Here is a 14,121-nt window from a genome sequence, read left to right as displayed (position 1 = left end):
GCCAAACCTGTTAATTTGTGAAACATGGGCTGGGTTTTGAAACAGGCACTCCAGGAAAGGGTGAGGTTAGGGGGGAAAAAATAAAAAAAAATAAAATCAAGTGTTATTTCTGGCTGGCATCTTGAGCCTGGAGGGAGGAGAGTGTCCATCAGTAATTCCATTTTTTCTCCTGACGGAGCATCCAGCTCACAAATTATCATTTGGGGGCCGCCAGTTGTGAGTGTGTGTGTTGGGGGGGAAGGGTGGGAAAACCCAAGGAATCAACTTCCAGACATAAATACAATATGGACAAGTCATAAACATTATTAAAGCAAGTCTATCCCTGCAGGGCAGAGGTTTTTTTTTTTTTTTTTTTGCTCATAATGCTTTCCTGATTGCGCTTCCGCAGCGGCGGGGAAGTGAATAGCGGCTGATTATCCACGGCCCGCGATCTACAGCAGCGGAAAACTGCTCCCTTTGTGTGCCGGGAGGGGAAAACTTGGAATATTCACTGCCAGGGAAAAACCGTCCTGCCCCTCAGCCCTGCCGAGCATCCACCAGCACCCACTGCTCATGAGGGTTTTACCCTTTTACCCCAAAACCTGCCCCTGTTTGGGAGCTGAAATGTGCAGGGCAAAAAAACCCTCAAAAATCTGTCACAGCCCAACCAAACACTTTGGGGAGTGGGGATGATGATGAATATTATTGTTATTTTCCTCTATATTCTGCTACCCAATGGGAGATGGGAGCTGTTGTTGCAAAGGCAGAATATAGGGGAAAATAATAATAATAATATTCATGATGATGATGATGATGATGATATTATCGTTATTTTCCCCTATATTCTGCCATCCAGCAGTGGACAGGAGCTGTTGCTGCAAAGGCAGAATATAGGGGAAAATAATAATAATAATAATAATATTCATGATGATGATATTATCGTTATTTTCCCCTATATTCTGCCATCCAATAGTGGACAGAAGCTGTTGCTGCAAAGGCAGAAATATAGGGGAAAATAACGATAATATTCATCATCATCATGATATTATCGTTATTTTTCCCTATATTCTACCATCCAACAGTGGACAGGAGCCGTTGCTGCAAAGGCAGAATATAGGGGGAATAATAATAATAATAATATTCATGATGATGAGGATGATATTATCGTTATTTTCCCCTATATTCTGCCATCCAATGGGAGATGGGAGTTGTTGCTGCAAAGGTAGAACATAGGGGAAAATAACAATAATATTCATCATCATCATGATATTATCATTATTTTTCCCCTATATTCTGTTATCCAATGGGGGATGGGAGCTGTTGTTGCAAAGGCAGAATATAGGGGAAAATAATAATAATAATAATATTCATGATGATGATGATGATGATGATGATATTATCATTATTTTCCCCTATATTCTGCCATTCAGCAGTGGACAGGAGCTGTTGCTGCAAAGGCAGAATATAGGGGAAATAATAATAATAATAATATTCATGATGATGATGATGATATTATCGTTATTTTCCCCTATATTCTGCCATCCAATAGTGGACAGAAGCTGTTGCTGCAAAGGCAGAAATATAAGGGAAAATAACGATAATATTCATCATCATCATGATATTATCGTTATTTTTCCCTATATTCTACCATCCAACAGTGGACAGGAGCTGTTGCTGCAAAGGCAGAATATAGGGGGAATAATAATAACAATAATATTCATGATGATGAGGATGATATTATCGTTATTTTCCCCTATATTCTGCCATCCAGCAGTGGACAGGAGCTGTTGCTGCAAAGGCAGAAATATAGGGGAAAATAACGATAATATTCATCAACATCATCATGATATTATCATTATTTTTCCCCTATATTCTTTTATCCAATGGGGGATAGGGGAGCCATTGCTGCAAAGGCAGAATATAGGGGAAAATAATAATAATAATATTCATGATGATGATATTATCGTTATTTTCCCCCATATTCTGCCTTTGCAGCAACAGCTCCTGTCCACTGCTGGATGGCAGAATATAGGGGAAAAGAACGATAATATTCATCATCATCATCATCATCATATTATCATTATTTTCCCTATATTCTACCATCCAACAGGGGTTGGGAGCTGTGCTGCAAAGGCAGAATATAGGGGAAAATTTTAATAATAATAATATTCATCATCATCATGATATTATCGTTATTTTCCCTCATATTCTGTTATCCAATGTGGGATGGGAGCTGTTGCTGCAAAGGCACCATGACGATGAATATTATTTTATGTTCTTATTAATAATTAACATTAATTATTATATTAATAATATCTTGATATTTAGTTGTTTTGCAAAGGCATAATGATTATTAATATTAATTATGTCAATAATAATCAATATTATTATTATATTGATAACATTATATTATTATTTTGTTGCTTTGCAGCAACAGCTCCCATCTCCCATTGGATAACATAATAGAGGGGAAAATAACAATAATATCATGATGATGATGATGATGGATATTATTATTATTTCCCTCTCTATTCTGCCATCCAGCAGTGCATGGGAGCTGTTGCTACAAAGGCAGAATAGAGAAGAAAATAAAAATAATATTCATCATCATCATCATCACAGTAGCAATACTAATACTGAAAATAGACTTTGTGACATATTAACAGAATTGTCACTAATTTCTTTTAAAAAAACCTAAAATGTGGGAGAAATCCAAGTCTTTTTTATGGAACATTTTCTTGGAGCCAGTTGTCCAGCTCATCTGAGGTATCCTGGAATACCCTGAGTTACAACTCCAAGGATCAGAAGTGATTTTGTTCAATATGCCATGTACAGCATGGCACAGCTCACTGGGACACTAATAATAATAATAATAATATTAAAAAAATAAAAGATTCTGTGACATATTAACACAATTGCCACTAATTTCTTTAAAAATCCTCAAACTGGAGAGAAATCCAAGCCCTTTTACACAATATTTGCTTGGAACCAGTTGTCCAGCTCATCTGAGGTATCCTGGAATATCCTGAGTTAGAAGGGATCCTCAAGGATCAGAAGTGCCACTGGTTTTATTCAAAATTCCATGTACAGTGTGGCACAGCTCACTGGGCGAATAATAATAATAATAATAATAATAAATAACAAAAGGCTCTGTGCATATTAACACACTTGGCACTAATTTCTTTAAAAAAAAATCCCAAAACTGGAGAGAAATCCAAGCCCTTTTACACAATATTTTCTTGGAGCCAGTTGTCCAGCTCATCTGAGGTGTCACAGAAAATTCTGAGCTGGAAGGGATCCTCAAGGATCAGAAGTGGCTCTGGTTTTGTTCAATATTCTGAACTGCACACAGGGACAGTCCAAACCAGATCTGTGGTCGATAATCAGGAAAAATTCTGACTTTATGCAAAGCTGGGTGTTGGCAGAAACATCCCATAGACGACGCCTTGTGCTGGATCCAGTCACAGCAGCAGAGTTTTTTAAGCAGATGCTCAAGGTGCAGCCGTTTCATTATTCAATTATGACAGAATTCTTCCCAACAACTTAATGAACATTCATTTGTGATGTATTAAACCACTTTTTTTTTTTTTTTTCCTGTTGAACATAAAGATCAGTGCTAGGAGCTATACATCCTCTGAGATAATTGCACCGTGTAATTCTGGTGCTTCAACAATTTATACTGAAATATTGATGGATATGTTCCAACATTCTTCTTCTTTTCTTCTTTTCTTTTTTTTTTTTTTTTTTAATTCTTTTTGCAAGCACATTTCATAATCTTTTAAATATCTCTCCCCTGAAAACTTCAATGCAAAGTGCAAATCCTCTTATGTAAGAGAAGTTTAATGCATCTGGATATTGCTAAGCAAACAAAAGCATTTCAGGGCCGTTTCTGTTCTCAGAAATAAAAGAAATTGGTAACAGAAGGTATTGTAAATATGAATTTATGAGGAATATGCAATAGCAGAAGGGCATGACTAACAAAAAAAGTTCAGGGCTTCTCTTTAATATCAGAAATACAAAATATCTTTTCTGATTTTTCACTAGCATAACTAAGAATAATAATAATAATAATAATAATAATAATAATAATAATAAAAACCTTCCAATTTCAAATAGGAATTTATGCAAAGTGACATTTTGCATAATCTCCTTAGGAGAGGCCCTCTGGAGTTTTTCTGTGTGTGGTTCCAGCACTGACCCAAGACTTGAATCAAGAAATGGAGATGCAGTGGGGCAGTGCAGAGCACTGAGGAGCATCTCAGAGAAAGAACCTCGCTCAGAAACGGGTTGGGAGAGTTCATTCAAGGGGGTTGAGTGTCTGCTGTGAAAATCCAACTTCAACCAAGCAAATAATCATCATTAATATGTAACCAGGATAAAGGATTTTGCTGTGAATTTATATAAACTGCTGAAAGCTCTCTGGTTTGCTCTGGGAGGAAAGTGTTGGATTGCTAAGAGCTTTGCTTTGCCCTCTGGGGTTAATTGGCACAGAAAATTCATGGAGTTTACCTGCAACATGCTCTCGGTTCCTGGTGTGGGGACAAAACATAAACTGGAGGGAAAGACCTGGGACATCCATAAAAACTCCTGGAATTTGTCACAGTGTCCTGTCCAGGTGTGAGCTCACAATGCAGTTTCTGTGTCTGGTGGTGTGGGTTTGTTGCTCCCTGAGCACACCACACCAGGATGGTTTTCTGGTTACTCTTCCCTAATTTTTTCTCTCTTTTGGGGCATTTTTCCAGCACTTTTTCTCTGCCCCACTCCTGGGTGTGTCCAAGGGCAGGTGGGGGGAGCTCTGAGCACCCCGGGCTACAGGAGGTGTCCCTGGCCAAGGCAGTGAGTGGAACAAGGTCCCCAATAAGGCCAGCACCGGCCATGCTGTGTATCCTGCTGAGGATTTAACTACAACTTGTCCAGACAAAATTTCTGAACCCTCCTGGTTGTCCCCAGCCATGTCCTGGGAAGTTCCCTGGCTGATAATGAGCCATGGATCAGCCTTTTCCCCCTTCAGCTCCTTCCCTAAGCCCACAGGGCTGCATGCTCTCTGTGAGAACAGTGACATTCCTTCACCAGGAGCTGCCCCCAGCCCCTCATTCAGAGGCCTCCAGTGGGAATCAGATCCTAAAGAGTGCCAGGCCAGCTGCAGTGTCCCAATCCCATTGTCCTGAGCCCATTCCCCACTGGAGCTCCAGTGTCCCAATCCCAGTGTCCTGAGCCCATTCCCCACTGGAGCTCCATGTCCCAATCCCAGTGTCCTGAGCCCATTCTCCACTGGAGCTCCATGTCCCAATCCCAGTGTCCTGAGCCCATTCTCCACTGGAGCTCCATGTCCCAATCCCAGTGTCCCAATCCCATTCTCCACTGAGGCTGCAGTGTCCCAGTCCCAGTGTCCTGAGCCCATTCTCCACTGGAGCTCCATGTCCCAATCCCAGTGTCCTGAGCCCATTCTCCAAGTCCCAATCCCAATGTCCTGAGCCCATTCCCTACTGGAGCTGCAGTGTCCCATTCCCATTCTCCATTGGAGCTGCAGTGTCCCATTCCCAGTGTCCTGAGCCCATTCTCCATTGGAGCTGCAGTGTCCCAATCCCATTGTCCTGAGCCCATTCCCCACTGGAGCTGCAGTGTCCCATTCCCAGTGTCCTGAGCCCATTCCCCACCGGAGCTGCTGGCATTGCTGCAGCCTGGCCCTGGCAGCAGAGATGTTGCCCAGGCAGTGCCCACCCAGGGCTCCTCTCCTCGGGCTGGGTGCCATCCTTTCTGGGCAAGGGTACAGATCATGTCCTGAGCTGTGCCAGACACGCTGGTTGTGCCTCCTTCCTGCATGTCAGCCTGGCTGAACAAAAAAAGGAGCTCTCTCTGTATATTTATATCCCTACCAGGGCTGTGCATGGATAATCTGACACTTTGGGATGGTCCTGGGGGATGATAACGAGGCACCCAGTGCTGCACAACGTGTTTTGGCAACAGGAAGGGGTGGCAAACCCCGTGGCCTCCTTTCCTCCTGCAAGTCTTCGTGTTTCTTTTTGGCACATCCCCGCAAAGAGGAACGAGATGCAAAAATCCTGCCAAAGCTTCTTGTGGAATAGATGACATTTATATTGTTATGCAGTTTGCTGATCTAAACATACCATTGCCTTGCCTTGATAGCCCAGGGCAAGTGCTAATCAGCTTGTTTGGTGGGCACCCTGCCATCCGAGAGGGGGGACACAAATAGAGACAGTTTGTGCATCATCCACCAGCCTTGCAGGAACACGATTCCCAGCTGAGAGCATGGAAATGTGTCTGTCTCCTGAGCGTGTGCACGTTGGCATGGAGAAGAGAAGTGACAGCGTTAAATGGAATGTTTTTGGAATCAGTCAGGGTTGTGTTTTGTGGCTGCTCCGAGTTGGATTTCACTGTGTAAGGCACTGGTGGAAATGGTGGAAAATGACTCTGGGGGTCACCAAATCTGCTCAGCTGAGCTGAGAGCCCATAGGACTGCTCTGCGTGAGGAGCTTTGCTTCTCTCTTCATCCTCTGAGGCATCACCAGAAGATGTTTGGTCTCACAGGTAACAGGGAAGGCAAGGAATTGGGGTTCCTGTATTTTCATCTGGGCAGTTTGCCCTCTCTGTGTGCCTGGAACCAGCTCGTGTGTGTTCCTGGACTTGGATTTCGTTGGTGTTTCAGGATTAAGGACTTTGATCAGGGTTTGCTGGAAGGGTGTTCACTTGTCTGGATTGTGGTGATGGAGGGAGGGATGGATGGATCCAGGGATGGATCCATGGATAGATGGATGGATTGATGGATGATGGATGATGGATGGATGGATGGATGGATGGACGGAGGCATGGATCCATAGATGGATCATGGATGGATGATGGATCCATGGGTGGATCCATGGATGGATGGATGGATGGATGGATGATGGATGGAGGGGTAGGTGGATGGATGGATCCATGAGTGGATGGATGGAGGGATGGATGTAGGGATGGATCCATAGATGGATCATGGATGGATGGATGGATCCATGGATGGATGATGGATCCATGGGTGGATAAATGGATGGATGGATGGATCCATGGATCCGTGGGTAGATGGATGGATACAACTCTTTGACAAAGGCATCCATGGCAAACAAGGAGGAGGAGTTGTGTTTTGTGCCCAGGAGGATCTCGTGGCTCAGGAGCAGAGTGGGGAGGGTGTTGTGGTGGTGTCACCTGTGAGTCACAGGTTGAATTGAAGCTGCCTTCAAAGCACAGGAGAAAACCCTTCTGTCACTGCAGGAGAAACTCTGGATTTAAGGAGAGGAGGAGCCCCTGACTGGGAGAGGGATGCAGCTCAGTGAGGCTGTGGCATCTCTCATCCCAAGGATCTTCAGAGCTTGTGGGGACACCAGCAGATTCCAGTTTTAGTGAAGCCACCATTTGAGTGATGGTTCAGGTGACTCCAGCCATCTGTTACACCCTGTGCTCTTTTGTTCAACAAACTTGTGACTTTCCTGAGACTTTCTGGATTTGCATTTGGATGAGGATGAGCCTCTCCATCCTCATCCTCACTTCCAGCAGCATCTGAATTTCCCTCAGTGCCATTTCCCACCTTTGTTTTTGGGCTGTTTGATGCACATCTCTTCCCTGTCTCTGTGCTCCCCTTTCCTATTTGCTTGTTTATCCCTCCAAGTGGATTTTTGGGGCCGTGTTTTAGAGAAAACTCGACCTGTGGGTGTTCCACAGAAACAATTACCTTTCCAAACCCCTAAAGATGGGCTGAAAGTGGACACTTGTGTGAAATAAAGGGAGACTTTGGGTGTACAAACAGAATTTGAGTTCTTTCTGGTGATCTGGCCCTCATCCCAGCCTTTTTGAAGGATAATCATCGTTCCAAGTGAGGTTTTCATGGGCTATAGCATACACTTTATATTTCACTGCGTAATGGAACCTTCCCTACGCTCAAGGAAAACAATTTACAGAGCTAATTGCTGAACTCTGCAGATATAATCCTTTAAATGGGTTCTCTTAGATAAGAGTTTATGTTAAAAAAGAAGAAATGTTCTAGAGGAAAATTATTGTTTAGGGAACATTGATTTGCATGAATTAATGTTTTCACTTCAGCTGAGAGTTAAAAATGGATACTTAAGCTAAGCCCCATTTCAGTGTAACATCAATGCTTCATTAGTTCTGGTGTGAGCTGAAATCCATTGTTTGTTTGCTTTTTTTTTTTTTTTTTTTTTTTACCATCAAACTTCAGCTGGCACGGAGTGTAACCATCCCAAAGATTTCATTTTTTGAATTAAATAACAAAAAAGAAAGAAGGAAAGAAAAAAAAAAAGCTCTGCATGGACTCTGAGAGGGGAGGATGGCTCAGAGTTCTCTTTGTTACTCACTGCTTCAGTTTAGACAAGGCTCTCCACCCTCCTGTCTCAGCCTACTTATCAGGGAAATTAGGGGTGGTGTTAATGATCTTACCTGACACGGTTGTGGCAGGAACGAGCTGATGAGTATTTGCACAGTACAATATTTGTACAGAGGTGCTGCATCACTTGTGCTGCAGGAGCAGCCATCTGTCACATCTCTCAGGTTGATAAAAGTCTGCCAGGAGAGTTTGGGGCTGGGGTAACTTTAATACAATTCGGGGTTTTTGTTGCTGTTTTTATGGCTCAGGTTTTAACTCAGAGCTTAGCCCAGGTCTGAGCTGTCTGAGTTCTTTATAGTCCCTAAAATCTGGGTTGTGGCACCAGGTGAGAGGTTCAGCACTGTTTGTGACATAATGAACTGGACAGAATATTTAATCTAATTTCTATCCCTTTTCTCCCATGTAGGCCAGTGCTGGTGGCAGATTGAGGGAGAAGGACCAAACCCCAGTGTCCCAAAGCCACTCCGTGGAGCACAGGGTATGTTCATTTGTTTTCCATGGGTTTTCTTTAATTATCCTGCAATTTCTGTCTTGTGCTCACCTCGATTATATTCAGAGGAAAGTTTCAGAATCAGGGAATGTCCAAAGAGGAAGGAACTAAGGGAAATATCCATGCTGAGTGTGCTTTCACCATGTAACTCAGCAGCCATTTCTAATCCCACCATGAATTCCCTTCTTTTCCAGGGTCTGTCAGTGCTGGTGAAGCCTCTTTGGAGAAGCAGACAGAAAATCTGCCATCCCAAATCCAGCTGCTCCTTCCCCCTGGCCAGCAGCCCGAGGAGGAGCTGTTACAGGTGAGATTTTCCCTCCTGTCACCTGCAGGGAGGAGCCTTTTGCTCCCTGTGCCACTTGGGAATTGAACTGAGAATTAAGAGCTCAGGAACATTTAAATTTAGATTTATTGGTATAATATTTGTGCTGTGATGCATCACACAAAGCCCATTGCTGCCACAATTTTTTAACTTGAAATTAAGGGGTTGGAAAAGGGTAATCTTTAATCTTTCACCTTCCAACTTAAATATGATTCTATGACATGATTCTATGAAATTCCTGGGTGTAAAAACACATATTAAGTGGAAAACAGACTTGACTCTCACTGAGATCATTAAAACCTCCCTTCATTTTATTTGACACCCACCATCCTGCTCAGAAAACTGGATTTATTTTTTGAAATCCCTAATTAAGGATGGGAAATTCACATCAGGCAGATGCTGTCACTTCCCCCCTCAGCCCTTCCAGCAAAAATCCATGTGCATTTTGGTGCCTTGGGCTCTGGGGGTGGCTTTGAGAGGCATCTCCCTCCTGGGACCTGCAGTCAGAGGAGTTTCATGGGCCAAGTTTAATCCCAAAGTTCCATCACAGGAAGAACCCCCTGAAAACAGCAGGAATTGCCACAGGATTTGGGCAGTAAACACAGGTTGGGACAGTCTGGGTATTTGCTCTAATCCCCTCTGCTTCTATTTTGACTCTGCTGTGTTCCTGCTCACAAACCACTTCCCTTTTTCGCCCTGTTTCCCCCGTGGCAGGAGGAGGAGGGATATTTTGGAAGCTGGAAAAGTTCCACTAATTCCTGCCTGGTTTCTGAACTCTCAAACCCTGAACCCCTCGAGGATTCCTCACAGAGATTCCCCCAATCCTCCCACAGGGCAGGACGTGCCCCAGGTGACAGGGCTGAGCTTCCTGAAGGTTGAGAGGATGGGGGAGTTGGGATTTAGGGGCTCCTGCTCCTCCAGGCTCAGCAGGAAGGATTCAGGAAGCCTGAATATTGTTAAAATATTGCCAAAATATTGCCAAAAAATCAGGAGTGGAAGAGCATCCTTGAGCTGGATGGATTTCTGTCCATGTCCATCTTCTGTCCATTTACCTGAGCTTTGAGGTCTCCTCCATCTCCATCTCTCCCATCTGGGAATTCTAGGTTTAAGAGCATGAGGGAGTTGGGATTTAGAGACTCCTGCTCCTCCAGGCTCAGCAGGAGGAAGTCAGGGAACGTGAATATTGTAAAAACATTGCCAAAATATTGCCAAAAAAATAAGGAGTGGAAGAGCATCCTTGAGCTGGATGGATTTCTGTCCATTTTCTGTCCATTTCCCTGCCCATGGAACTGAATGAGCTTTGAAGTCTCCTCCAGTTCATTCTGGGAATTCTAGGTTTGTGAGGATGAGGGAGTTGGGATTTTGGGGCTCCTGCTCCTCCAGGCTCAGCAGGAAGGATTCAGAGAGCCTGAATATTGTAAAAATATTGCCAAAAATATTGCCAAAAAAAAAACCAAAAAAAAAAACAGGAGTGGAAGAGCATCCTTGAGCTGGATGGATTTCTGTCCATGTCCATTTTCTGTCCATTTCCCTGCCCATGGAACTGAATGATCTTTGAGGTTTCCCCCCATCTCATTCTGGGAATTCTAGATTTGACAGGATGAGGGAGTTGGGATTTAGGGGCTCCTGTCCTCCAGGCTCAGCAGGAGGGATTCAGGAAGCCTGAATATTGTAAAAACATTGCCAAAATATTGCCAAAAAAATAAGGAGTGGAAGAGCATCCTTGAGCTGGATGGATTTCTGTCCATTTTCTGTCCATTTCCCTGCCCATGGAACTGAATGAGCTTTGAGCTCTCCTCCAACTCGTTCTGGGAATTCTAGGAGGCTTGATTAATAATTTTAAAAAATTATTTTTTGTTTCCTCCCTGCATAATGAAATATTGCAAAGGTCTTGCTGCTGTTCTGCCACAGATTTTGGTAGAATTCAGCAGGAATTCCTGGGGGGAGAATCTCCAAACCTGTCACAGAGCGAAGCCTCTTTTAAGGAGGAGTAAACAAATCTCACTTCTACTTTTTGGGGTTGATTTTGTTGGTTTTTTGGGGTTTTTTTTTCCTTTTCCCTTCAGCTGATATTTGGGAAAGTCATTTCTCATCAGGTGGTGAGGCTTGGAACAAGCAGAAAAAAACAAACCCCTCTGGTGTTTGCTGGTTTCTTAGGTGCACCACAGTGCCCACAGCTCCTCTCACCACTCCCAGGGAAAGTTTGTGTAAGTCCTAAAATAAAATAATTCCTCTGGCCCACCAATATCCCCATTTGGTCAGCCTTTTATAGAGTAATTACTGTTTGACACGGCACCACAGCCGGGGCTGGGCTTATTTTGGGTCAGGAGTTATAAAAAGCTGCTTGTGAAAAAGGAAAAAAAATAAAAAATAAATGAGATGTCTGTGTTTGTTGATCTGTCATTCTAAACAGATGAATGCAGGGAGTTGTTAATTTGCTTATTCTTTTTGATTTCTTTTGTTTTAAGGGTCATTTGTGAGAGAATTGGTTTGGTACCCAAAGCATCCAGCCTGGCTAAATTCAGATTTGTCTCTAATTACCCAAATTCTGATTATTCTGGGGTGTCGTGGTGATATTGGGACAGTTTTATGGGGTGGCACAAACCCAGGAAAAGGGGTCGAGGCTTTAACCATGGGAAATTCATTTTCCTGAGCAGTTGATGGGTGGGAAGAAGCACCTTGAGGGGAAGGTCTGTCCTCCAAATCCTTGGATTTCTGATCCAGGCAGCTCATTCCCACAGCTCTGCCTGGTGTCAGGAGCATTTTTTTCAAACCCAACATCAAAGTCCCTTCTAATTTTCATCCCTTTGATATGCACATGGGTATTTATCCACACGGATTTTACATTCTGGTCATATATGGACGTACAGGAGCTGAGAAAAGGAGAACAGGACCATGTACAAAGTGTCACTCCTTGTCTGCCCCCAAAATCCAGGTGGGAAACAGGTTGTGAAGCTGTTTATGGGGGCAGAGCGCAGGAAGTTGGGATATTTTATCCCCTTTTACAGTTTCCCATGCTGGGCTGCTTGTTCCACCTCAAAAAATCAGGCATCCTGCTCGATTTCACACAAGATCCCAATATTTTTAGTCATCCTAGGAAAGAATGTTGTGCTCTGGGATGGAGCGAGTGGCTCTGGATCAGGGATCAGGGCTTTGGTTGTCTTTCTCCTGCTGTTTTTATGGCCTGGGACAATCCTCAGCACTCTGTTTAACAGCAAAAATGGGATTGTAACGCCGAGTCACCTCGCCCTGAACTGCTTCAGGAGATGGAATTGAACTTTGGAGAGGTTTTTGGCATCAGAGGAACGGAGCAGTCATGAGAAGTATTCCTGTGGTTTGGCTTTATTCAGGATCCCAGCTTCTTGAGGAATTGCATCCATGGGATGGGGCTGGGGAGCCAAGCAGGGATCAGATCCCTTCACGGGCACTTAGACAACTAAGCAAAGGAGGGCTGCAGCCCTGGGTTGGTTTTTCCTGCCCAAAATTCCAAAATGCGCATGGAAAACTGTTTCTGAGAACAAAAAAAAAAAGACATGACAGCTGATATTTCAATGGCTTTTGAGGCAAGGAGGATCTGAAAAGGAATACATTGGGGGTTTTATCTGTTGAACCAGGAATCTGAAAGCAGAAGGGATCTGGGAGCAGTCCTTGGCTCAGGAATGGCTCTCAGGTTTCTTGGCTCCTTGTCCTCCCTCAGCTGTGCCAGGCAGGTGGGGAGTGGAATCCTGCAATCCTGGGCTGGAGGCAGATCCATCCTGATAAGGGAACAGAGCCATGGGCACAGTTTTCCCTCTGCTGGGCTGGGGTTTCCTGTCAGGTATCCATCATAGGGGATGGATATGGTCAATATCCATCATCATATTCCTCATATTCATATTTATCTTCTTGCTGTTACTGCAGGTGCTCCATCCCAGCTCTGACTTCTGCTGGATATTTCCATATTCCTGGTAAGAATCTGATTATTTTTTTCCAACTACAGTAAATCTGACATGTCCAGGTAAATGTTTCTGTAGGAAGCAACAGGGAGGAGAAAAATTCGGAGCCAGGGATGGAACCTTTTCCATCCTAAAATTACTCTGAGAGCTTTCTTTTATTTAATAGGCTTTTATTGATCAAAAAAGCTTCATTCAGAGGCTCTGCCTTGAGTAGCTACAACAGGTTTAACTCATGGTAGAAATTCTTATTTGAGTCCATTTTATCATCCTGGGTTTTGCTTAATTCCATGTTTCTCTTAAAGGTGACGGGGAGAGCCTCACCTGGTACAGAGACAGAAAAACAAGTGTAGCTTTCCTTCCAGCCCATTAATTCCCTTCCATGGAGCCCTGCACCAGTCTGAGCACACAACTGGGAGGAATCCCAGCACAGACATCTCCACACTGCAGAAACCCCCCAAAACAGAGCTGGGTTTGTTTTGAGGCTGGGTTTAATGCATCTGTCCAAAGTCATGGCCGTTTCTGGGAGCTCAGAACATTCTTTGCTGTTCTGCCTCAGGAAAGAAACTCAGATCACAGGGGCTGCAGAGAGATCCCAGAATATTTGAAGTTGTTTAAGGAACTGTAGAGCTAATTCAGAGTTCTGTGCTGAGTGAGGCCAAGCAGGGATTTGAACCTGATTTTTATGCGCGCCCTTTTCTTCTCTCTCCTCCTGTCAACTCCAACTTCCATCTTATATTAAAGAAACCATTCCTGGGGATTTCATAAAAATGCTTTATTCAGGTCAGACTTTTTTTAACTGACCCGGTGTTTTGTGTCCTGCCACCCCCACCCCCGAAACAAACAAACAGGTTCAGCAGTGGAAATTTCCTGAGGAAATTTTCCTGTCTTGATCAACAATTTGTGTTGTTTTACAGCAGTTTGGGTTAGAACTCTGCCTGAGTGTGTAATACAAAGGACAGAGAGCAAGGGGGATGTCCAGGATGGGAAAAGCTGGTATTTAGGGGGC

The 14,121-nt window shown here is 43.7% G+C and overlaps 1 long non-coding RNA gene across 1 annotated transcript in view; it reads left to right on the top strand.

Moving 5' to 3' along the window:
* Nucleotides 1-13,127, top strand: part of LOC310918940 — a 69,177-nt gene extending 56,050 nt beyond the window's left edge. The window contains exons 4-6 of the long non-coding RNA XR_014591758.1: nt 8,775-8,846; nt 9,053-9,162; nt 13,081-13,127. This is a non-coding gene — a long non-coding RNA (uncharacterized lncRNA). The remainder of the gene's footprint in view (nt 1-8,774; nt 8,847-9,052; nt 9,163-13,080) is intronic.
* Nucleotides 13,128-14,121: the final 994 nt, after the last annotated feature.

The sequence above is a fragment of the Zosterops lateralis genome (genome assembly GCF_965231275.1).
Source record: "Zosterops lateralis genome assembly, chromosome: 25".
NCBI lineage: Eukaryota > Metazoa > Chordata > Aves > Passeriformes > Zosteropidae > Zosterops > Zosterops lateralis.
The sequence above is the reverse complement of the archived record's forward strand: the minus strand, read 5'-3'. Positions and strand labels throughout refer to the sequence as shown.